The sequence below is a fragment of the Macaca nemestrina genome, chromosome 11, assembly GCF_043159975.1.
Source record: "Macaca nemestrina isolate mMacNem1 chromosome 11, mMacNem.hap1, whole genome shotgun sequence".
NCBI classification, from domain to species: domain Eukaryota; kingdom Metazoa; phylum Chordata; class Mammalia; order Primates; family Cercopithecidae; genus Macaca; species Macaca nemestrina.
Window position 1 is genome coordinate 121,299,261 of NC_092135.1, and position 16,017 is coordinate 121,315,277.

The 16,017-nt window shown below is 39.2% G+C and overlaps 1 pseudogene; it reads left to right on the forward strand.

The window, feature by feature from the left end:
- The first annotated feature begins 14,134 nt into the window (after positions 1–14,134).
- On the forward strand, positions 14,135–14,551 carry LOC105481311 (interferon-induced transmembrane protein 3 pseudogene; annotated as a pseudogene).
- The last annotated feature ends 1,466 nt before the right edge of the window (positions 14,552–16,017 follow it).

Consider the following 16,017-nt stretch of genomic DNA (forward strand, 5'->3'; position numbering starts at 1 on the left):
TGGACACATGGTGGGGAGCAACACACACTGGGGCCTGTTGTAGGGATGTTGGGGGAGGGGGAGCATCAGGAAGAATAGCTAATGGATGCTGGGCTTAATACCTAAGTGATGAGTTGATCTGTGCAGCAAGCCACCATGGCACGTGTTTACCTATGTAACAAACTTGCACATCAAACATTTACCCTGGAACTTAAAATAAAATAAAAGTTGAAGAAAACATAAGTGGTGTTGGCTTGTTTCATTTACCGTAGATAATTTGCTACCGGGTAATCGCAGTTGTATTTCCTATTACTGACTATCTCAGGTCTTTGATAGCTCATGGAAAACATTATCAATATATATCTTTAAAAAACTATCCTTAATTCCTGGCTCTGGACTCTGAAACATTATAGAAGACATGTAGGTTTTCTATTTTCTTTCATAATTAATTAAATATATATTTGTTGAGTACCTAAAAGGTGCTGGGGATAGAGCAGTATTCAAGACAAAGGACTGCCCTGTGCAGTTTACATCCTCATGGGAAAGTGTAGATGAATATGTCAACAAAGAAATAATGTTTACATGTACTATTTTTTAATTATGTCCTCACATGCTACCTATGTTGTCCAAATATGAATCTTTATAGTCATAACATAATCATATGAATACATGCCAATCTCTTGGCCCAAGGGATTGGGCTTTATTGGTAGTAAGAGATGAGCTTAATGTTTAATAGATAGAGGAGGTCTTTGAGAACATATTTTTAAAGCACAGCAGTGGATTTGGCATGTATTAATATATTTAAACGAAATTAGAAAAGTTACTCTACTTGTATCAAGATAATATATAAGCCATAGTAAAAGGCTAATCCACATTTAATTTATGACAAATTGAGGCATGGCAGAATCATGGGGAAAAGATGGTCTTTTCAATAAACAGTGTTGAGTGAATTAGGTATGCTTACGTAAAAAAGGAAATTTGAACCCTACATCACATACAAATTCAATTATAGATGCATATAAATCTAATTATAAAAGTAAAACAATAAAAATTCTAAAGGATAACATAGGAAAATATCTTCATAATTTTGAGGCATGGAAAGATTTCCTAAATAGGAAACAAAACCACTAATATCATGGGAAAATCGAATAAATTAAATTACATTAAAACATGATTTTTTGTTCTTCAAAGAACGCTGCTGAGAGGGTGAGAAAATAAGCAATAAGGTGGAAGATGATAGTTGCCATATATAAACTAACAATGGGTTTTATTCAGGATGAATAAAGAATTTCTACAAATTCAAAAAAAAGAAAGACAAGCCAACAAAAATGGAGGGGGAACAGATGTCAACAGCCACTTCACAAAGGAGGATTTAAAAATAATCAATAGGCATTTGAAAAGGTGCTTACCCTCATTAACAACAGGAAATATAAATGACAACCATGATGAGATATTTCAATGAGTCACCTCTAAAGAATAAGCAGAGTAGGTAAAATAACAAAGAATGACCTGGCTGGGCATGGTGGCTCACGCTTGTAATCCCAGCACTTCAGGAGGCCAAGGCGAGTGGATCACTTCAGGTCAGGAGTTTGAGACCAACCTGGCCAACATGGTGAAACTCCATCTCTACTAAAAGTACAAAAATTAGCCGGGCATGGTTGTGGGCACCTGTAATCCCAGCTACTCAAGAGGTTGAGGCAGGATAATTGCTTGAACCTGGAAGGCAGAGGTTGCAGTGAGCCAAGATCCCACCACTGCACTCCAACCTGGGCAACAGAGTGAGACTCCATCTCAAAAAAAAAAGAAAAGAAAAAAAGAATAAGTAAGCTGTAATATGTTCATACAATGCAGTACTACACAGCAGTGAAAATTAATCTATAGGAACACACAACCACTAGATAAATCTGCAAAACATAGTATTAAGCAAAAGAAGTCATACAAATAAGAACACATTTTATGTGACCTTACTTGAACCTCAAAAATTAGGCATGAGAAATCTAAGGAGCAAAAGTCAGGTGCATAGTTAGGTGTGGGGAGGAGGAAGTCAGTGTTCTATATCTTGATCTAGGTGGTTATTACATGGGCATATTCACCATGTAATAATTCATTGAGCTATATACTTATAATTTGTGCTTTCTTTTCTGAAAATATGATCGTTCACTTTTAAAATTTTTAAATGATTTTCAATTTCCCAGGAGAAGATTTGTTTTGAAGACACCTTGAGAACTGTCAATATGTAATTACCTTAACTCCCTAACTTTTTATCTTATACTCCACCTTGGGGATGAGAGGGAAAGGTGAAAAATTTGATTTCTTAACACTATCTGTAGTTCTTAGATTTCATAATTGTCATGCGCGTCCGTGTGAAGAAACCACCAAACAGGCTTTGTGTGAGCAATAAAGCTTTTTAATCACCTGGGTGCAGGCGGGCTGAGTCCGAAAAGAGAGTCAGAGAAGGGAGATAAGGGTGGGGCCGTTTTATAGGATTTGGGTAGGTAAAGGAAAATTACAGTCAAAGGTGGGTTGTTCTCTGGTGGGCAGGAGTTGGGGGTCACAAGGTGCTCAGTGGGGGAGCTTTCTGAGCCAGGATGAGCCAGGAAAAGGAATTCCACAAGGTAATGTCATCACTTAAGGCAAAGGCCAGCCATTTTCACTTCTTTTGTGGTGGAATGTCATCGGTTAAGGTGGGGCAGGGCATTTGCACTTCTTTTGTGATTCTTCAGTTACTTTAGGCCATCTGGGTGGACGTGCAAGTCACAGGGGATGCCATGGCTTGGCTTGGGCTCAGAGGCCTGACAATAATCATCCCAGATTTTTTACTTTCAGATAATCCCTTGCTTATATTTTCCAACAATACATGATAAACTATAGACAAATACAAGCTCATTTTCTCCATTTAAACTAATATCTTTATTGCCAATCATTTCTGAACCAGCCAACTGTGGTAGAACTGATGAAATAGTATCCTGCTTAAAATAAATATGTGTTTATCATTAAAGAGACCCAGACAAACTTGTTTTATTTCCTGCAAACTGATGTGATTTGTTTCTTCTTGAAGTTAGAAACTGCTACAGAGCTAATTTATAATAAAAATTAGGAAAAAGTATTTAGCCGAACTTTCAAAAGGCATTTTCCTACCAGGGCGTATGTTGAACAAATTGAATCTGTAGCTACTTTTTTGGATTGTCTTAATCCAGCATCAAAGGGGTCAGTGCGGTGGGTCTAACAGGTTCATGATGGCTTAGGTCTTTGATTAGAGACAAGTCAGCAAGCTTGGAAGGAAAAGATGCCTGAATTTAATTTTGTCTTTCCATGGCAATGGCTGGCTTTGACTTCTCTTCAGTAGTACTTCTGGTTGTTCTGTTAGAGTTTTTGATTTCCCAAACCAAAGTGATGGCGGGGAGACCATGAAAGTACCTAAGCCCAGACTGCAATATCAATAAACATCACCAAAGCATTTGGAGGCAGGTGGTAAATGGTTCACCTTTGCATTATAAACTACTAGAAGCATGCTTGTGTGTACAGGGAGAGGACTTCAGGAGCTTGCCTAGCCATGTCCTCTTTCTAGGTTTTGCTGGGACTGCATGAAGCCAGATGTCAAGTTCTTTTAGCAGTCCCACTGACAAGATTGGGTTATCTCAAAAAAGGCAGGCAGATTCCCATGATGCTGGAGCCCTTCACAGAGATTTTATTGGGATGACAGCCACTTTTCTCAACAAATTCCAGCCTGGATTCCCAGTGTTACCAGTGGCAAATCTGTAGGAGTTTGCAGCAAACTTAAGCCTTGCCTCCTCAGAGGAAAGAATTCTGCTGAGGGGCAGAAGTAAGTTTAAGGCAGAGGGAAAAATCAAGGTAAGTTTTTAGAGCAGGAGTGAAAGTTTATTAAAAAGTTTTAGAGCAAGAACAAAAGGAAGTCAAGTACACTTGGAAGAGGGACAAGCAGGTGACTTGAAAGATCCAAGTGCCCTGTTTGGCCCTGGGCTTGGGGTTTTATGCAGTGGCATGGTTCTGGGGTTTGTTTCTCGTCCCTTGATTTTTCCCTTGGGGTGGACTGTGCACACGCACAGTGGCCTGCCAGCACTTGGGAGAGGCTGCATGTTCATTGTGTTTATTGCAGTTGTACACATGTTCACTTGAGGCATTTTTCCCTTACCAAGTGAGTGTTCCCAGAGGAAGGTCATCTACTGGTTAAACTCTGTCATTTCACCTCTCCATGCACATCCTTGAACCTGCTTGCCCTGGTCTTGAGAGTTTATTGGGAAGCTGCTGATCACCAGCTACAGGGTTTTCTGTCTATTGGGAGACTTTTTTTTTCTGTCACTGGCTATGACAAATTATTATTTTACACAGAGAGTCTAACAACCAACTGCCTGACCATCCCGGATAGTTACCTGACATTCCTAAGGGAGGGGGCCTTCTCTTGGCCTGCTCACGTCTGGTTAATTACCTACTCTGGGTCAATGTACCACTGCCCTCTTGCTTAGCATGAGGCTTTCCTTTTCTCTGACTCATATTTGAAGGTCCTTGCTATTCAAAATTTGATCCAAACATCAGCAGTGTCTAACTGGGGATTTGTTGGAAATGCTTTCAGTTGATTTACAGATTTTGAAAATTCTGTTAATGGCTTCGAAAGATGGAGGAAATCCCAACATCAGAGAATTTTGACACTGTTAGTCAGTCACTGGTTAAATAAAAATGCTATATTTAAACCTCTATTTTGGGAGTTGAAACATAGAGCATTATTTAAAAAGTTATACATGGGCCTCAGGTATGTTTTGCACTTAGTTTCATTTTTCTGGAATTTGCAGAAGAGATTATTATGTGATTCTAGGGGCAGTAAAAAAATTTCATGAGTTTAGGTTCTACCACAGAGAGTTTGTTTTAGGTTAGCAGGGCTATAAAATTAGCTTTATATTGCCAGTGGAGAAAGGATTTGCAAGGGAAAATAGTCACAATAGCAATAACACATAAGTATATTGTCATAATTATTATATTATACTAAATATGATAATTGTTATATGCCAGGCACATAGTAACTACCCTATGAGATAAGTACTATAATTATCACTGATTTACAGGTGAGGATACCAAGGGTCAGTGTGGTTAAATAACTCGCCCAGTCACCCAACCAGCAGGTGGCACAGTCAGGATTCAAACTCAGAGAATCTGGGTCCAGTGTCTGTCCCTTTAGAATCATCGTGTTAAGATGTATCTCCACTGTATTTGAAAGGACACAAAGATACAAAAATGCGTACCCTCCCTTCCCCGCCCCCGCCCCCCCCCCCCGATGTTGCTAAACTCTTTGTTCTGCTTTCTAATCTCTGCATGTACCAGAGGTTTCGTAAGTTCTGTAAGTACATGTTTTTCTTTCTGAGGCCAGGTCACAAGGAATGTTTAAGTAAGATAGCCAGGTCACAAAACTGCTCTTCCGCCTCAAGGGTTGTACTGAAATATCAGAAATGGCGGGAACCAATCATAGTTTGCCAAATCGCTTTGTTCAAACTCCAGCCAATCATACCTCTAATTTGTATAATGATTCTATGCCTACTTTCCTTAGACTATATAACATTGTTCGGAGCTCAGTGGGGGAGCTCTCCTGCCCGTCTCGTTTCACGAGCGAGGGAGAGTTCCAGGTTCGAACCTGTAATAAAGATCCTTGCTGCTTAGCTTTGACTCTGGACTCTGGTGGTCTTCTTCAGGGAATGAACGGTCTGGGCATAACATATTTTTAGCGTGGAAATGTAAACTTCTAAAGTTTCTATCAGAGGGGTCCAAAGAGTTGTGGCCATTTTAAAGAAAAGCTAAAAATCTTGATATTCACCTGGAATTTATGGATCTTTAAATGTTGGCAATTAATTCAAATCATTTTTAAAAACTCACTTTGGGGGCTAAATTATCTAAGGCTGCCAGTTTCAGACGAATGTCCTATATAATTTCCATTTCATTAAAATCTTGATATACTAATCTCAAATAATTATTTTTCTATTTCTTAAAATCTTTTGTCTGGCGCTTCACCAGGCAACATTTTGTTAACATATTCTTGTAAAACAATAAATGGTTTATACCTAAACATAATAATGTTGCATTTCTTCAAGTTATATTTTATTTTTGACCGTCTTAGTAGTCCAGGTTGGCCTCAGCTTTCCCCAGAGTCAGAATTCGGGGTTTCTGACTACTTTCAGAGCCCCCTGAGGGGTTGAAGGTTGCTGGGAACCTTCATGAAAGGTCATGAACAGTACATGAATGGGTTGGCCAGTGAAAGCTCCCTTTGGGCCCCCAGCGTCTTCTTGTGACATGTTTTTCCTGGGGCAGGACATTTCACACAGTCCCCCGCTGCTCCCTGGAATCTGGGACTCCTGCTTTCTTGAAGGAATGCCTTGTTATGCAAGTGAAGCCACAGGGAGGCAGCGGCAGGAAGCATTCTTCACAGGAGGCGCCTTTGAGGACCCAAAGCCGGCTTCTAGGAGGGGTCAGCACTGAACTTGAGTTTGTCTGTGTCGAGACCTTAGGAGACTCCATGATTTCTGTGTCTTCTAGATCCTGAACTGTCAACCACCATGAGTCTGCTGATCCTTTATCTGACACTTTCCCAGTTCCCTGTTCTGTTACTGGAAAGCTGTTCTGTTACTGGAAAGGGATCCAGATACAGACCCCACGAGAGTGTTCTTGGATCTTCTGCAAGAGAGAATTCAGGGCAAGTCCATAGAGTAAAGTGAAAGCAAGTTTATTAAGAAAGTAAAGGAATAAAGGATGGTGTCTCCATAGACAAAGCAGCCCTGAGGGCTGTTGGTTGCCCATTTTTATGGTTATTTCTTGATTACATGCTAAAAAAGGGATGTGTTTTTCATGCCTCCCCTTTTTAGACCATACTAGGTGAGTTCCTGATGTTGCTATGGCATTTGTAAACTGTTGTGGTGCTGGTGGGAGTGTAGCAGTGAGGACGACCAGAGGTCCTTCTTATTGCCACATTGATTTTGGTGGGTTTTGGCCGGCTTCTTTACTGCAAGCCATTTTAACAGCAAGGTCTTTATGACCTATGTCTTGTGCCGACCTCCTAACTCATCCTGTGACTTAGAAAGCCTGTCTGGGAATGCAGTCCAGTAGATTTCAGCCTTATTTTACCCGGCCCCTATTCAAGATGGAGTTGCTCTGGTTCAAGTGCCTTTGACAGTTCTTCACCCAGGCCTCTTCCAGCTTCCTCCCTCACTCAATGGAACTGTTCTCTACCAATTCCACAAACAAGCTTGAAACCTAGAATCTGCCCCTGACATTTCTCACCCTTGCCTCTTGCAGTCAACTTTCCTCAAGTCCTGGAGATTTTACCCTCTAGCTCTGGAATCTTTATTTCTCTCATGCTCATTGCCACAATCATATGCCAGGTGACCATTATATATGGTCAAAGGGTTTTTCACACACTCTGGCCCTGTTCTAGTCTGTTCTCCCCAAAATGTAAAGTGATTATAAGACCAGCTTCACCTCACTATCCTACAGGGGTCACAGCCAGGCACTCCACAATCTCATTGCCCACCACTCACCCCATCATGGACTGCCTTGATTAGCTAAGCATGGCTATTCCTACATTTATGGTAACAGGAGTGTTTTCGGTCACCAAATAAGAGGTGGGCTGATAGCACAAGCATTGGAGACCCAAAATCAAGAGCTACCATACAATTGGGAAAACTGGCTAGCCATATGCAGAAAACTGAAACTGGACCCCTTCCTTACATCTTATATAAAAATCAACTCAAGAAAGATGGATTAAAGACTTAAACATAAGACCTAAAACCATAAAAAGCCTAGAAGAAAACCTAGGCAACACCATTAAGGATATAGGCATGGACAAAGACTTCATGAGTAAAACACCAAAAGCAATGACAACAAAAACCAAAACTGACAAATGAGATCTAATTAAACTACAGAGCTTTTGCACAGCAAAAGAAACATCACCAGAGTGAACAGGCAACCTGTAGAATGGGAGAAAATGTTTGCAATCTATCCATGTGACGAAGGACTAATATCCAGAATCTACAAAGAACTTAAACAAATTTACAAGAAAAAAACGAACAGCCCCATCAAAAAGTGGGCAAAGGGTATGAACAGACATTTCTCAAAAGAAGACATTTATGTGACCAAGAAACATATGAAAAAAAGCTCATCATCACTGGTCATTAGAGAAATGCAAATCAAAACCACAATGAGATACCATCTCATACCCGTTAGAATGGTGATCATTAAAAAGTCAGGAAACAACAGATGCTGGAGAGGATATGGAGAAATAAGAATGCTTTTACACTGTTGGTGGGAGTGTAAATTAGCTCAACCATTTGGAAGACAGTGTGGTGATTCCTCAAGGATCTAGAAGTAAAAATACCATTTGACCCAGTGATCTCATTACTGGGTATATACCCAAAGGATTATAAAACATTCTACTATAAAAACACATGCACATGTATGTTTATTGCAGCACTGTTCACAATAGCAAAGGCTTGGAACCAACTAAAATGCCCATCAATGATAGACTGGATAAAGAAAATGTGGCACATATATACCATGGAATACTATGCAGCTGTAAAAAAGGATGAGTTCGTGTCCTTTGAGGGACATGGGTGAAGCTGGAAACCATCATTCTCAGCAAACTAACACAAGAACAGAAAACCAAACACTCCATGTTCTCACTCATAAATGGGAGGTGAACAATGAGAACACATGGACACAGGGAGGGGAACATCAGACACTGGGGCCTGTTGGGGAGTGGGGGGCTAGGGGAGGGATAGCATTAGGAGAAATACCTAATGTAGATGATGGGTTGATGGGTGCAGCAAACCACCATGGCACATGTATACCTATGTAACAAACCTGCATATCTGCATGTGTATCCCAGAACTTTAAGTATAATAAAAAAATAAAAAATAAAAATATAAACAAAGATGCCATGGGTGGTGGAGAACAAACAAACAAAAAAGAACTACTATACAATCTCATAAGTAAGACTGTCTTTGTAGTATGAAAGTTGATCTCATGTTGTCTTAGTGGAGAATGCTACCTAGAATTTTTCTCATCGTAGTCTGGTTTCTCATGTAGTTCTATCTGCTGCAAGATAATATATTATTTGAGCTGATTTGTCTAACAGTTGTGTTTCCATGTAAATTAATTAATTAATTGCCATTCTGGTTTACACATTACTCCTGTGATCTTGGTAAGAAGTTTCTCTCCTTATGGACAGTTTCTCTTCTCAAGGTGTTAACAATTTGGAGTTCTTAGCCTGCAAATCATATCTGAATATCCATGAATTCACCTGTGGGGGCACTTTACCAGAAGGCCAAAGAGCTGTACCTCAGTGACATCCTTACCTCACCTTAGAACTTCTATTTGACCTTTGATATATAGTAGATGTGAGTAAGAATTAAACAGAAATTACAAATGTGTCCCAAACAGTCAGAGTCCATATATCATCCAGAATGGGCCTCAGAGTTCCAAAAATTTTCCTCTGAATGTCTTCTTGCTTTTTCCACTGTTTGTCCTTTTGTAGGTATAACTCCCCAGAGGGCTGGAAACTGTGTCTGTCTCACATATTGCTGTATCCTGGGTGCTGAGCCTGGTGATTACACATCAATAGTAGCTCAGTAGATATTAGTAGAATAAATGAATGAATGAAGGAAGGAAGGAATCCCTGACATTTTCCATTCTGCCTTTTCTTCTACTTCCCCTCTACCTGGGCAGAAGTAATTTTAAAATCCCAGTTTTCCTATATTGTAGATGTAAATTTCTTCCACATATTTGTGATATGTCTCACTACTGATGGGTCTTGAAATGCCCAACAATTCAGTTATTTCCATTGTGCTACTGGGACTTGTACTGCAGGAGCAAAGCAATGGCTGCTTTGATTATTCCACACCCTTAACGGAACCCTCTGTTTTCTTCTAGAAATTTAGTCAGGTGGTTGAATTACTTGGCTTCCTTGAAGACTTCTTTGTTGTCAGGTTTTCCTTTTGAAAGGAAAAGCTTCATTAAAATTAGATGAAGAGCACACAGCTTTCTGTTACTAAACTGTCAGCCCTAGCAAAAGCAGTGGTGAAGGCAAACCAAAGCTTTCGAGAGGGCATGTTCTTGCTGGCTGAACTAATGAAGAAGTGCAGACCCCCTGCTGAAGTCTCAAGTAGACTGCCAGTTCACACAAATGAGCTGACAAATACCATTCAGTTTTAATTGTGACATTTCTTTTGCAAGGCAGTTCCTTTCCCTGGGTTTTTGTTTTTTTTTTCTTGTTTTTGTTGTTGATTTTTAACAAAAATTCTTGAGAAATAAAAAATGAAACCAACAGGAATGTTCTTTAAAGAGTCCAGCAAATGGTTTTGAGAATGCACTGACACTTGAAACATGGGAGAAATCATTATTTTAAAATGCCCAATCCACTTTCCTCAGTTTTGAACAAAATCAACGACAAAGCAAAACCAGTTTCCAAGTGCTATAGTAATTTGCAAAATAAATTGCAAAGAATAGCAGAGCGCCATCAAGGTTCTTCAAGGGCTCTACAAACATTCAATTTGAATTTAAGTTTTTACATAGATTTTAAACTTCTTAAAGATGGTAATCTTTAAATGTAATATATTTAAAATATAAACTCATCAGAGGACTTCAATCAATGTATTTACTTGGACTGATGGGTTCATATTTTTCCAAGTAGGAGTAAGTTATAATGCTTCTCCTGACCATTCAATATCCTGAGACTCCAAGGCAAGTGCTGAAATGACCCTAACACTTATAAGCACTTGTCTGTCTTGAATGAGGATTTTCTTTATGCCATATTGCTAAAAGAAAACATCGACTAATTGTAAGCTAAAACTGCAAGAAGTCTTTCACTGCCATTTATGAGCCTGGATTTATATTTTTGTATGAAAGAAAAAGGAATTGTGTTTTCATTAATTGCTTTATAAGCAAAATGCCATACATTTGAACCAATAAAATGAATTTATTCTAATAAGATGCCTCTTTGTTTTAAATATCTGATAAGAAGTTGTTTTTAAAAAGAATTCTATAGTTAAAAGTTATTTTAAAGATCACTTAATTATATTATCGCTATGTTATGTCTAAAACCATGAAATGACTTAGTGATTTTGTAGTGAAGCTAGTGTTTGGCAGTTGTTACAGGCTACCCTTTGGCTAGAATATTTTTAGTTTGTATTTCATTATATATTGCTGTGTACCTCAAAGCTCAGTGGCTTAAAACAAGTGCCATTTAGGTACGATTCTGTGGGTTGACTGGGTGTCCTTTCTGCCGGTTTTACCTGGGCTCACTCGTATAGCTATATCTGGCTGGTAGAACTTCTGCAACCTATGCCCAGCTGCACTCTTCTTTCTACAGTTGCTTTTCATCCCAGGTTTTTTATGGCATTGCAGTTTCGAAGTGTTCAAGAGAACAAGCCCCAATGTACAAGACCTTCTGAAGCTTCTATTTGTGTTACATTTGCTGGTGTTCCATTGGCCGAAACAATTCACATGGCCAAGTCCAATGTCGACTCTGAAGGGGAATACATAAAGGCATGAATATGAAAAGGTATGTGATTCACTGGGTGCCATTACTGTAATAATTTACCATAGTTTCTAATCAATAGAATTATAAAAGATTCTCCTAAACTTTACAGAATTTGAAAACAGGGCCCACAGACTATAATACAAGTGGGAGTGTATTATAATAACGGCCTTAATGAATAACATTCTCTATATACACGCTTATTTGCAATATAATACTGCCATTCTTCCTGTTTTGGTTGGGCTGCTATAACAAAACATTGTACTATCATTATAAACAATGAAAATGTTTTTCTCACAGTTCTGGAGACTAGGAAGTCCAAGACCAAGGTGCTAGCAGATTCAGTGTTTGACAAAGTCCTACTTCCTGGTTCATAGATGGTACCTTTAGGGTATGTCCTCATATTTTGGGAGGGGTGAATTCACTCTCTGGAGTCTCTTTTATAAGGCACTAATCTCAATGAGGGCACGATCTTCAAGAATTAATAATCCTCTCAAGTCTCTACAATCTAATGCCATTACCTTGGGGGTTAATATTTCAACATATCTGTTTGATGAGACACAAACACTGAGACCCGAGCACTTCCCATTGAGTGGTAGATATTATTTCTCCACCTTGAATCTTAGTTAGCATTCTAACTTGCTTTAACCAGTAGAATGTGGCTGACGTGGTGTTTTGGGAGCTCTTGAGTCTAAGCCTCAAGATGCCTTGAAGCCTCTGCCTTCACTTTCTTGGAACTTAAATGCCATATAAAGGTGGGCTAATCTACTGAATGATGAGGAACCATGTGAAGAGAGAGGTCCCAGACTTCCAGCCATTCGCATCAGGGCCTCAGACACATGGGTGATGTCAACACAGAGTCTCCAGCTTCAGCTGACCCACTAGATGAATACAACCACAAGAGCAAGCCTGTGTGAGACCACCAGCCATCCCAGAGATTTGTGAGAAATGATGTTGGGGTGTTTGTTACTTAGTGATAGATAACTGGTACAGGGGCTAAATATTAACTCTTATTCATTCCTTATATGAACCAAATGAAGCAAGCATTAATTTTCCTCTTTTACAAAAAAAAAGAAAAAGAAACTGAGGCCCAAAAAATTTGAATCTCTTGTTGAAGTTCAGACAGCTAAATAACTGAGAGGATACACATTTGCTGACTTGCAAACTCACAGTCTTTCTGTAACACATTGAATTTGGAAGATTTAAAACCTGTCTTTTTCAATCTGAATAAAGATGAGTGATTTTAGTCTAAGTTTCACTTTATATCCCTTTGAGCAACATTACCGTGAAAGCGGATCCTTGGTGTTTTCTCCTTTGGTTGAATGCTTCTTTCTTTGACTGATTGTTTGCACTAAATTTTAGAAAATCCCACAGGCTTCAGAAATGGAAGGGTGAAGTTAAATCATCCCTAGGAAATAAGGGAGCAGTCAGAATTGTACGGTTAAGTTAGTCTTAACAATAAAAGAATTACTAAAGCTTTTCTTCAGAAAACCAGCAAGAAACATTTCAGTAACCATGATATTCTGTTCTAGAATTTTTCTTCTGTGTTTTGATTTTGATGGGATAGCCTAAGTCTCTAAGTTATTTTTTGAGATTTAGATTTAATACAGAAGCAGGGATGTGTCACAGAAGTAGGTATAGTCCAATGACAGAAATAGGACTACTTCTATTTGTAAAATATTCATCGTTTTCCAATGATGACAGCCATCACAGCAATGCAAAGCATATTTTGGAGACTCCAAAAAAATGTGGAAGGCATAAATAAGGATGTGCATAAATAAGGATGACAGGGTCATCGAGACATTGGTGAGTCAAACTTGAGCAACCCAGGCTCTTACACTCAGTGACTCCAATTCACCAAACTCATTTTGCTCCTGAGGGCCATGCTCAGAGAATCAAATTCATATGCAGAGAAAGAGAAAATACTTCCTTTGTTATTGAATATTTTTCTACGGGCATATCGGGTGCACATTTTTTTTCTAACCACATAAGACACAGCTGAGATAAACACTTCTGAGTGTTTCTGAGAGAGAAAGTGAATTTAAGAAAGTTATGTAATTTTGAATGAGAGGAATTAATTTCTGTTTTTGGAGAAACTTGAATCAGAAAGTGGCTCTAGATACTAACAAGAGTCAAAGAAGAGGGAGCTCTGTTCACTGCCCCCAGGTCCCCTCCCTAAAGAAACATATTTACATAAACAAAGCAGGGTGGGGATGGGGTAATCCATGAGTCAATAGGATCATGTCCATCAGCCTCCAGCAAATGAAAATCTGTGAAAATGCTTTTTCCTTTCTCTTTCCAAATGTACTTAGTTAACTGACCATTTTAGAATGTGATACAACTCAACAGGTGTTTAATGTGCTAAGAACAAAAGGGTCTTTAAACATGAAGGGTCAAGATAACTACTAGAGGCACCCAGCACTAGCTGCCTCCACAAAGGACTGAAACAGCCAGTAGATAAACCACACACTGAATAGGGGCTTAGGGTGTCTAAGAGAGAACACTGAAACTTAGCAGGAAAGTGACAGGGAACCTCCCAGGCACAGAAGGAAAGGGAAACAATGCAGCTGACCTGACTGAGAACCATCCCACTAACCCAACCACTGCTGGCCTTTGCAGGACACCATGAACCATACAGTCCAAACCTTCTTCTCTCCTATCAACAGTGGCCAGCCACCCCACTATGAGATGCTCAAGGAGAAGCACGAGGTGGCTGTGCTGAGGGCGCCCCACAACACTGCTCCCCCGACGTCCACCATGATCCACATCTGCAGCGAGACCTCTGTGCCTGATCATGTCGTCTGGTCCCTGTTCAACACCCTCTTCATGCTCTTCATGCTCTTCATGAACCCCTGCTGCCTGGGCTTCATAGCATTCTCCTACTCTTTGAAGTCTAGGGACAGGAAGATGGCTGGTGACTTGACTGGGGCCTAGGCCTATGCTTCCACCGCTAAGTGCCTGAACATCTGGGCCCTGATTTTGGGCATCCTCACGACCATTCTGCTCATCGTCATCCCAGTATTGATCTTGCAAGCCTATTGATAGATCAGGAGACATCATTCAGGCCAGGAGCTCTGCCCATAACCTGTATCCCACGTACTCCACCTTCCATTCCTCGCCCTGCCCCCGGAGCTGAGTCCTGTATCAGCCCTTTATCCTCACACACTTTTCTACAATGGCATTCAATAAAGTGTATATGTTTCTGGGAAAAAAAAAAAAAAAAGAAGTAAATACCAGCCTGGCCAATATGATGGAAGCCTGTCTGTACTAAAAATACAAAAATTAGTTGGGCATGGTGGTGGGTACCTGTAGTCCCAGCTACTTGGGAGGCTGAGGCAGGAGAATCACTTGAACCTGGGAGGCGGAGGTTGCAGAGCCAAGATCACATCACTGCACTCCAGCCTGCGTGACAGAACGAGACTCCATTAAAAAAAAAAAAGAAGAAGAAGTAAATAAAAAAATTTCTTGAAAAAAATAAAAATGAAAAATCACATACCAAAACCTATGAGATACAACAAAAGCAATGCTAAAAAGGAAATTTATAGCAGTAAGCACCCACATCAAAAAAAAAAAAAAGAGAAAGACTTCAAATAAACAACCAAATAATATACCTCAAAGAATTAGGAAGGCTATAATAAACCAAACCCAAAATTACTAGAAGGTAAAACATAATAAAGATCAAAGCAAAACTACACAAATTAGAGAATAAAGAAACAATATTAAAGATCAATGAGACAAAAAGTTGCTTTTAGAACACGTAAACAAAATTGAGAAAGCAGTGGTTATACTAAGAAAAAAGGAGAGAAGACCCATATAAATTAAAGGAAAAAGGAAACCTTAAAACTAATACTACAGATACGGATACTAATACTATAGATACTGATACTAATACAAAGGAACATAGAGATTACTACGAACAATTATCTGTTAATAAATTGGAAAATCTAGAGGAAATGTATAAATTCCTGGACACATTCAACTTACCAAGATTGAAACAGGAAGAAAGAAAATATGAACATACCAGTAATAAGTAGTGAGATGGAATCAGTAATAAAAAGTCTCTCAACAAGGAAAGTCCAGGATCAATGGTTTTACTGCTGAATTCTACGAACATATATAGAAGAATTAGCCCTAATTCTTCTCAAACTATTCCAAATAGTTGAAGTAGAGAAAAATTTTTTTCTAACTTATACTATGAGGTTAGCATTACTTTGATCCCAAAACCAGACAAGGACAGAACAAAAAACAAAGCCATTGGCCAATATCCCTGATGAACATATACGTCAAAATTCTTAACAAAATACTAGCAAGCCTAATCCAGCAATATATTAAAAAGAGAATGTGGCATAATTGAGTGGGATTTATCCCAGGAATGCAAGGATGGTTCAACATATGCAAATCAATAAGTGTGATACATCACATCAACAGAATGGAGGACAAAAACCATATGATCATCTCAAGAGATGCAAAAAAAAAGCATTTGATAAAATTCAACATCCCTTAATAAA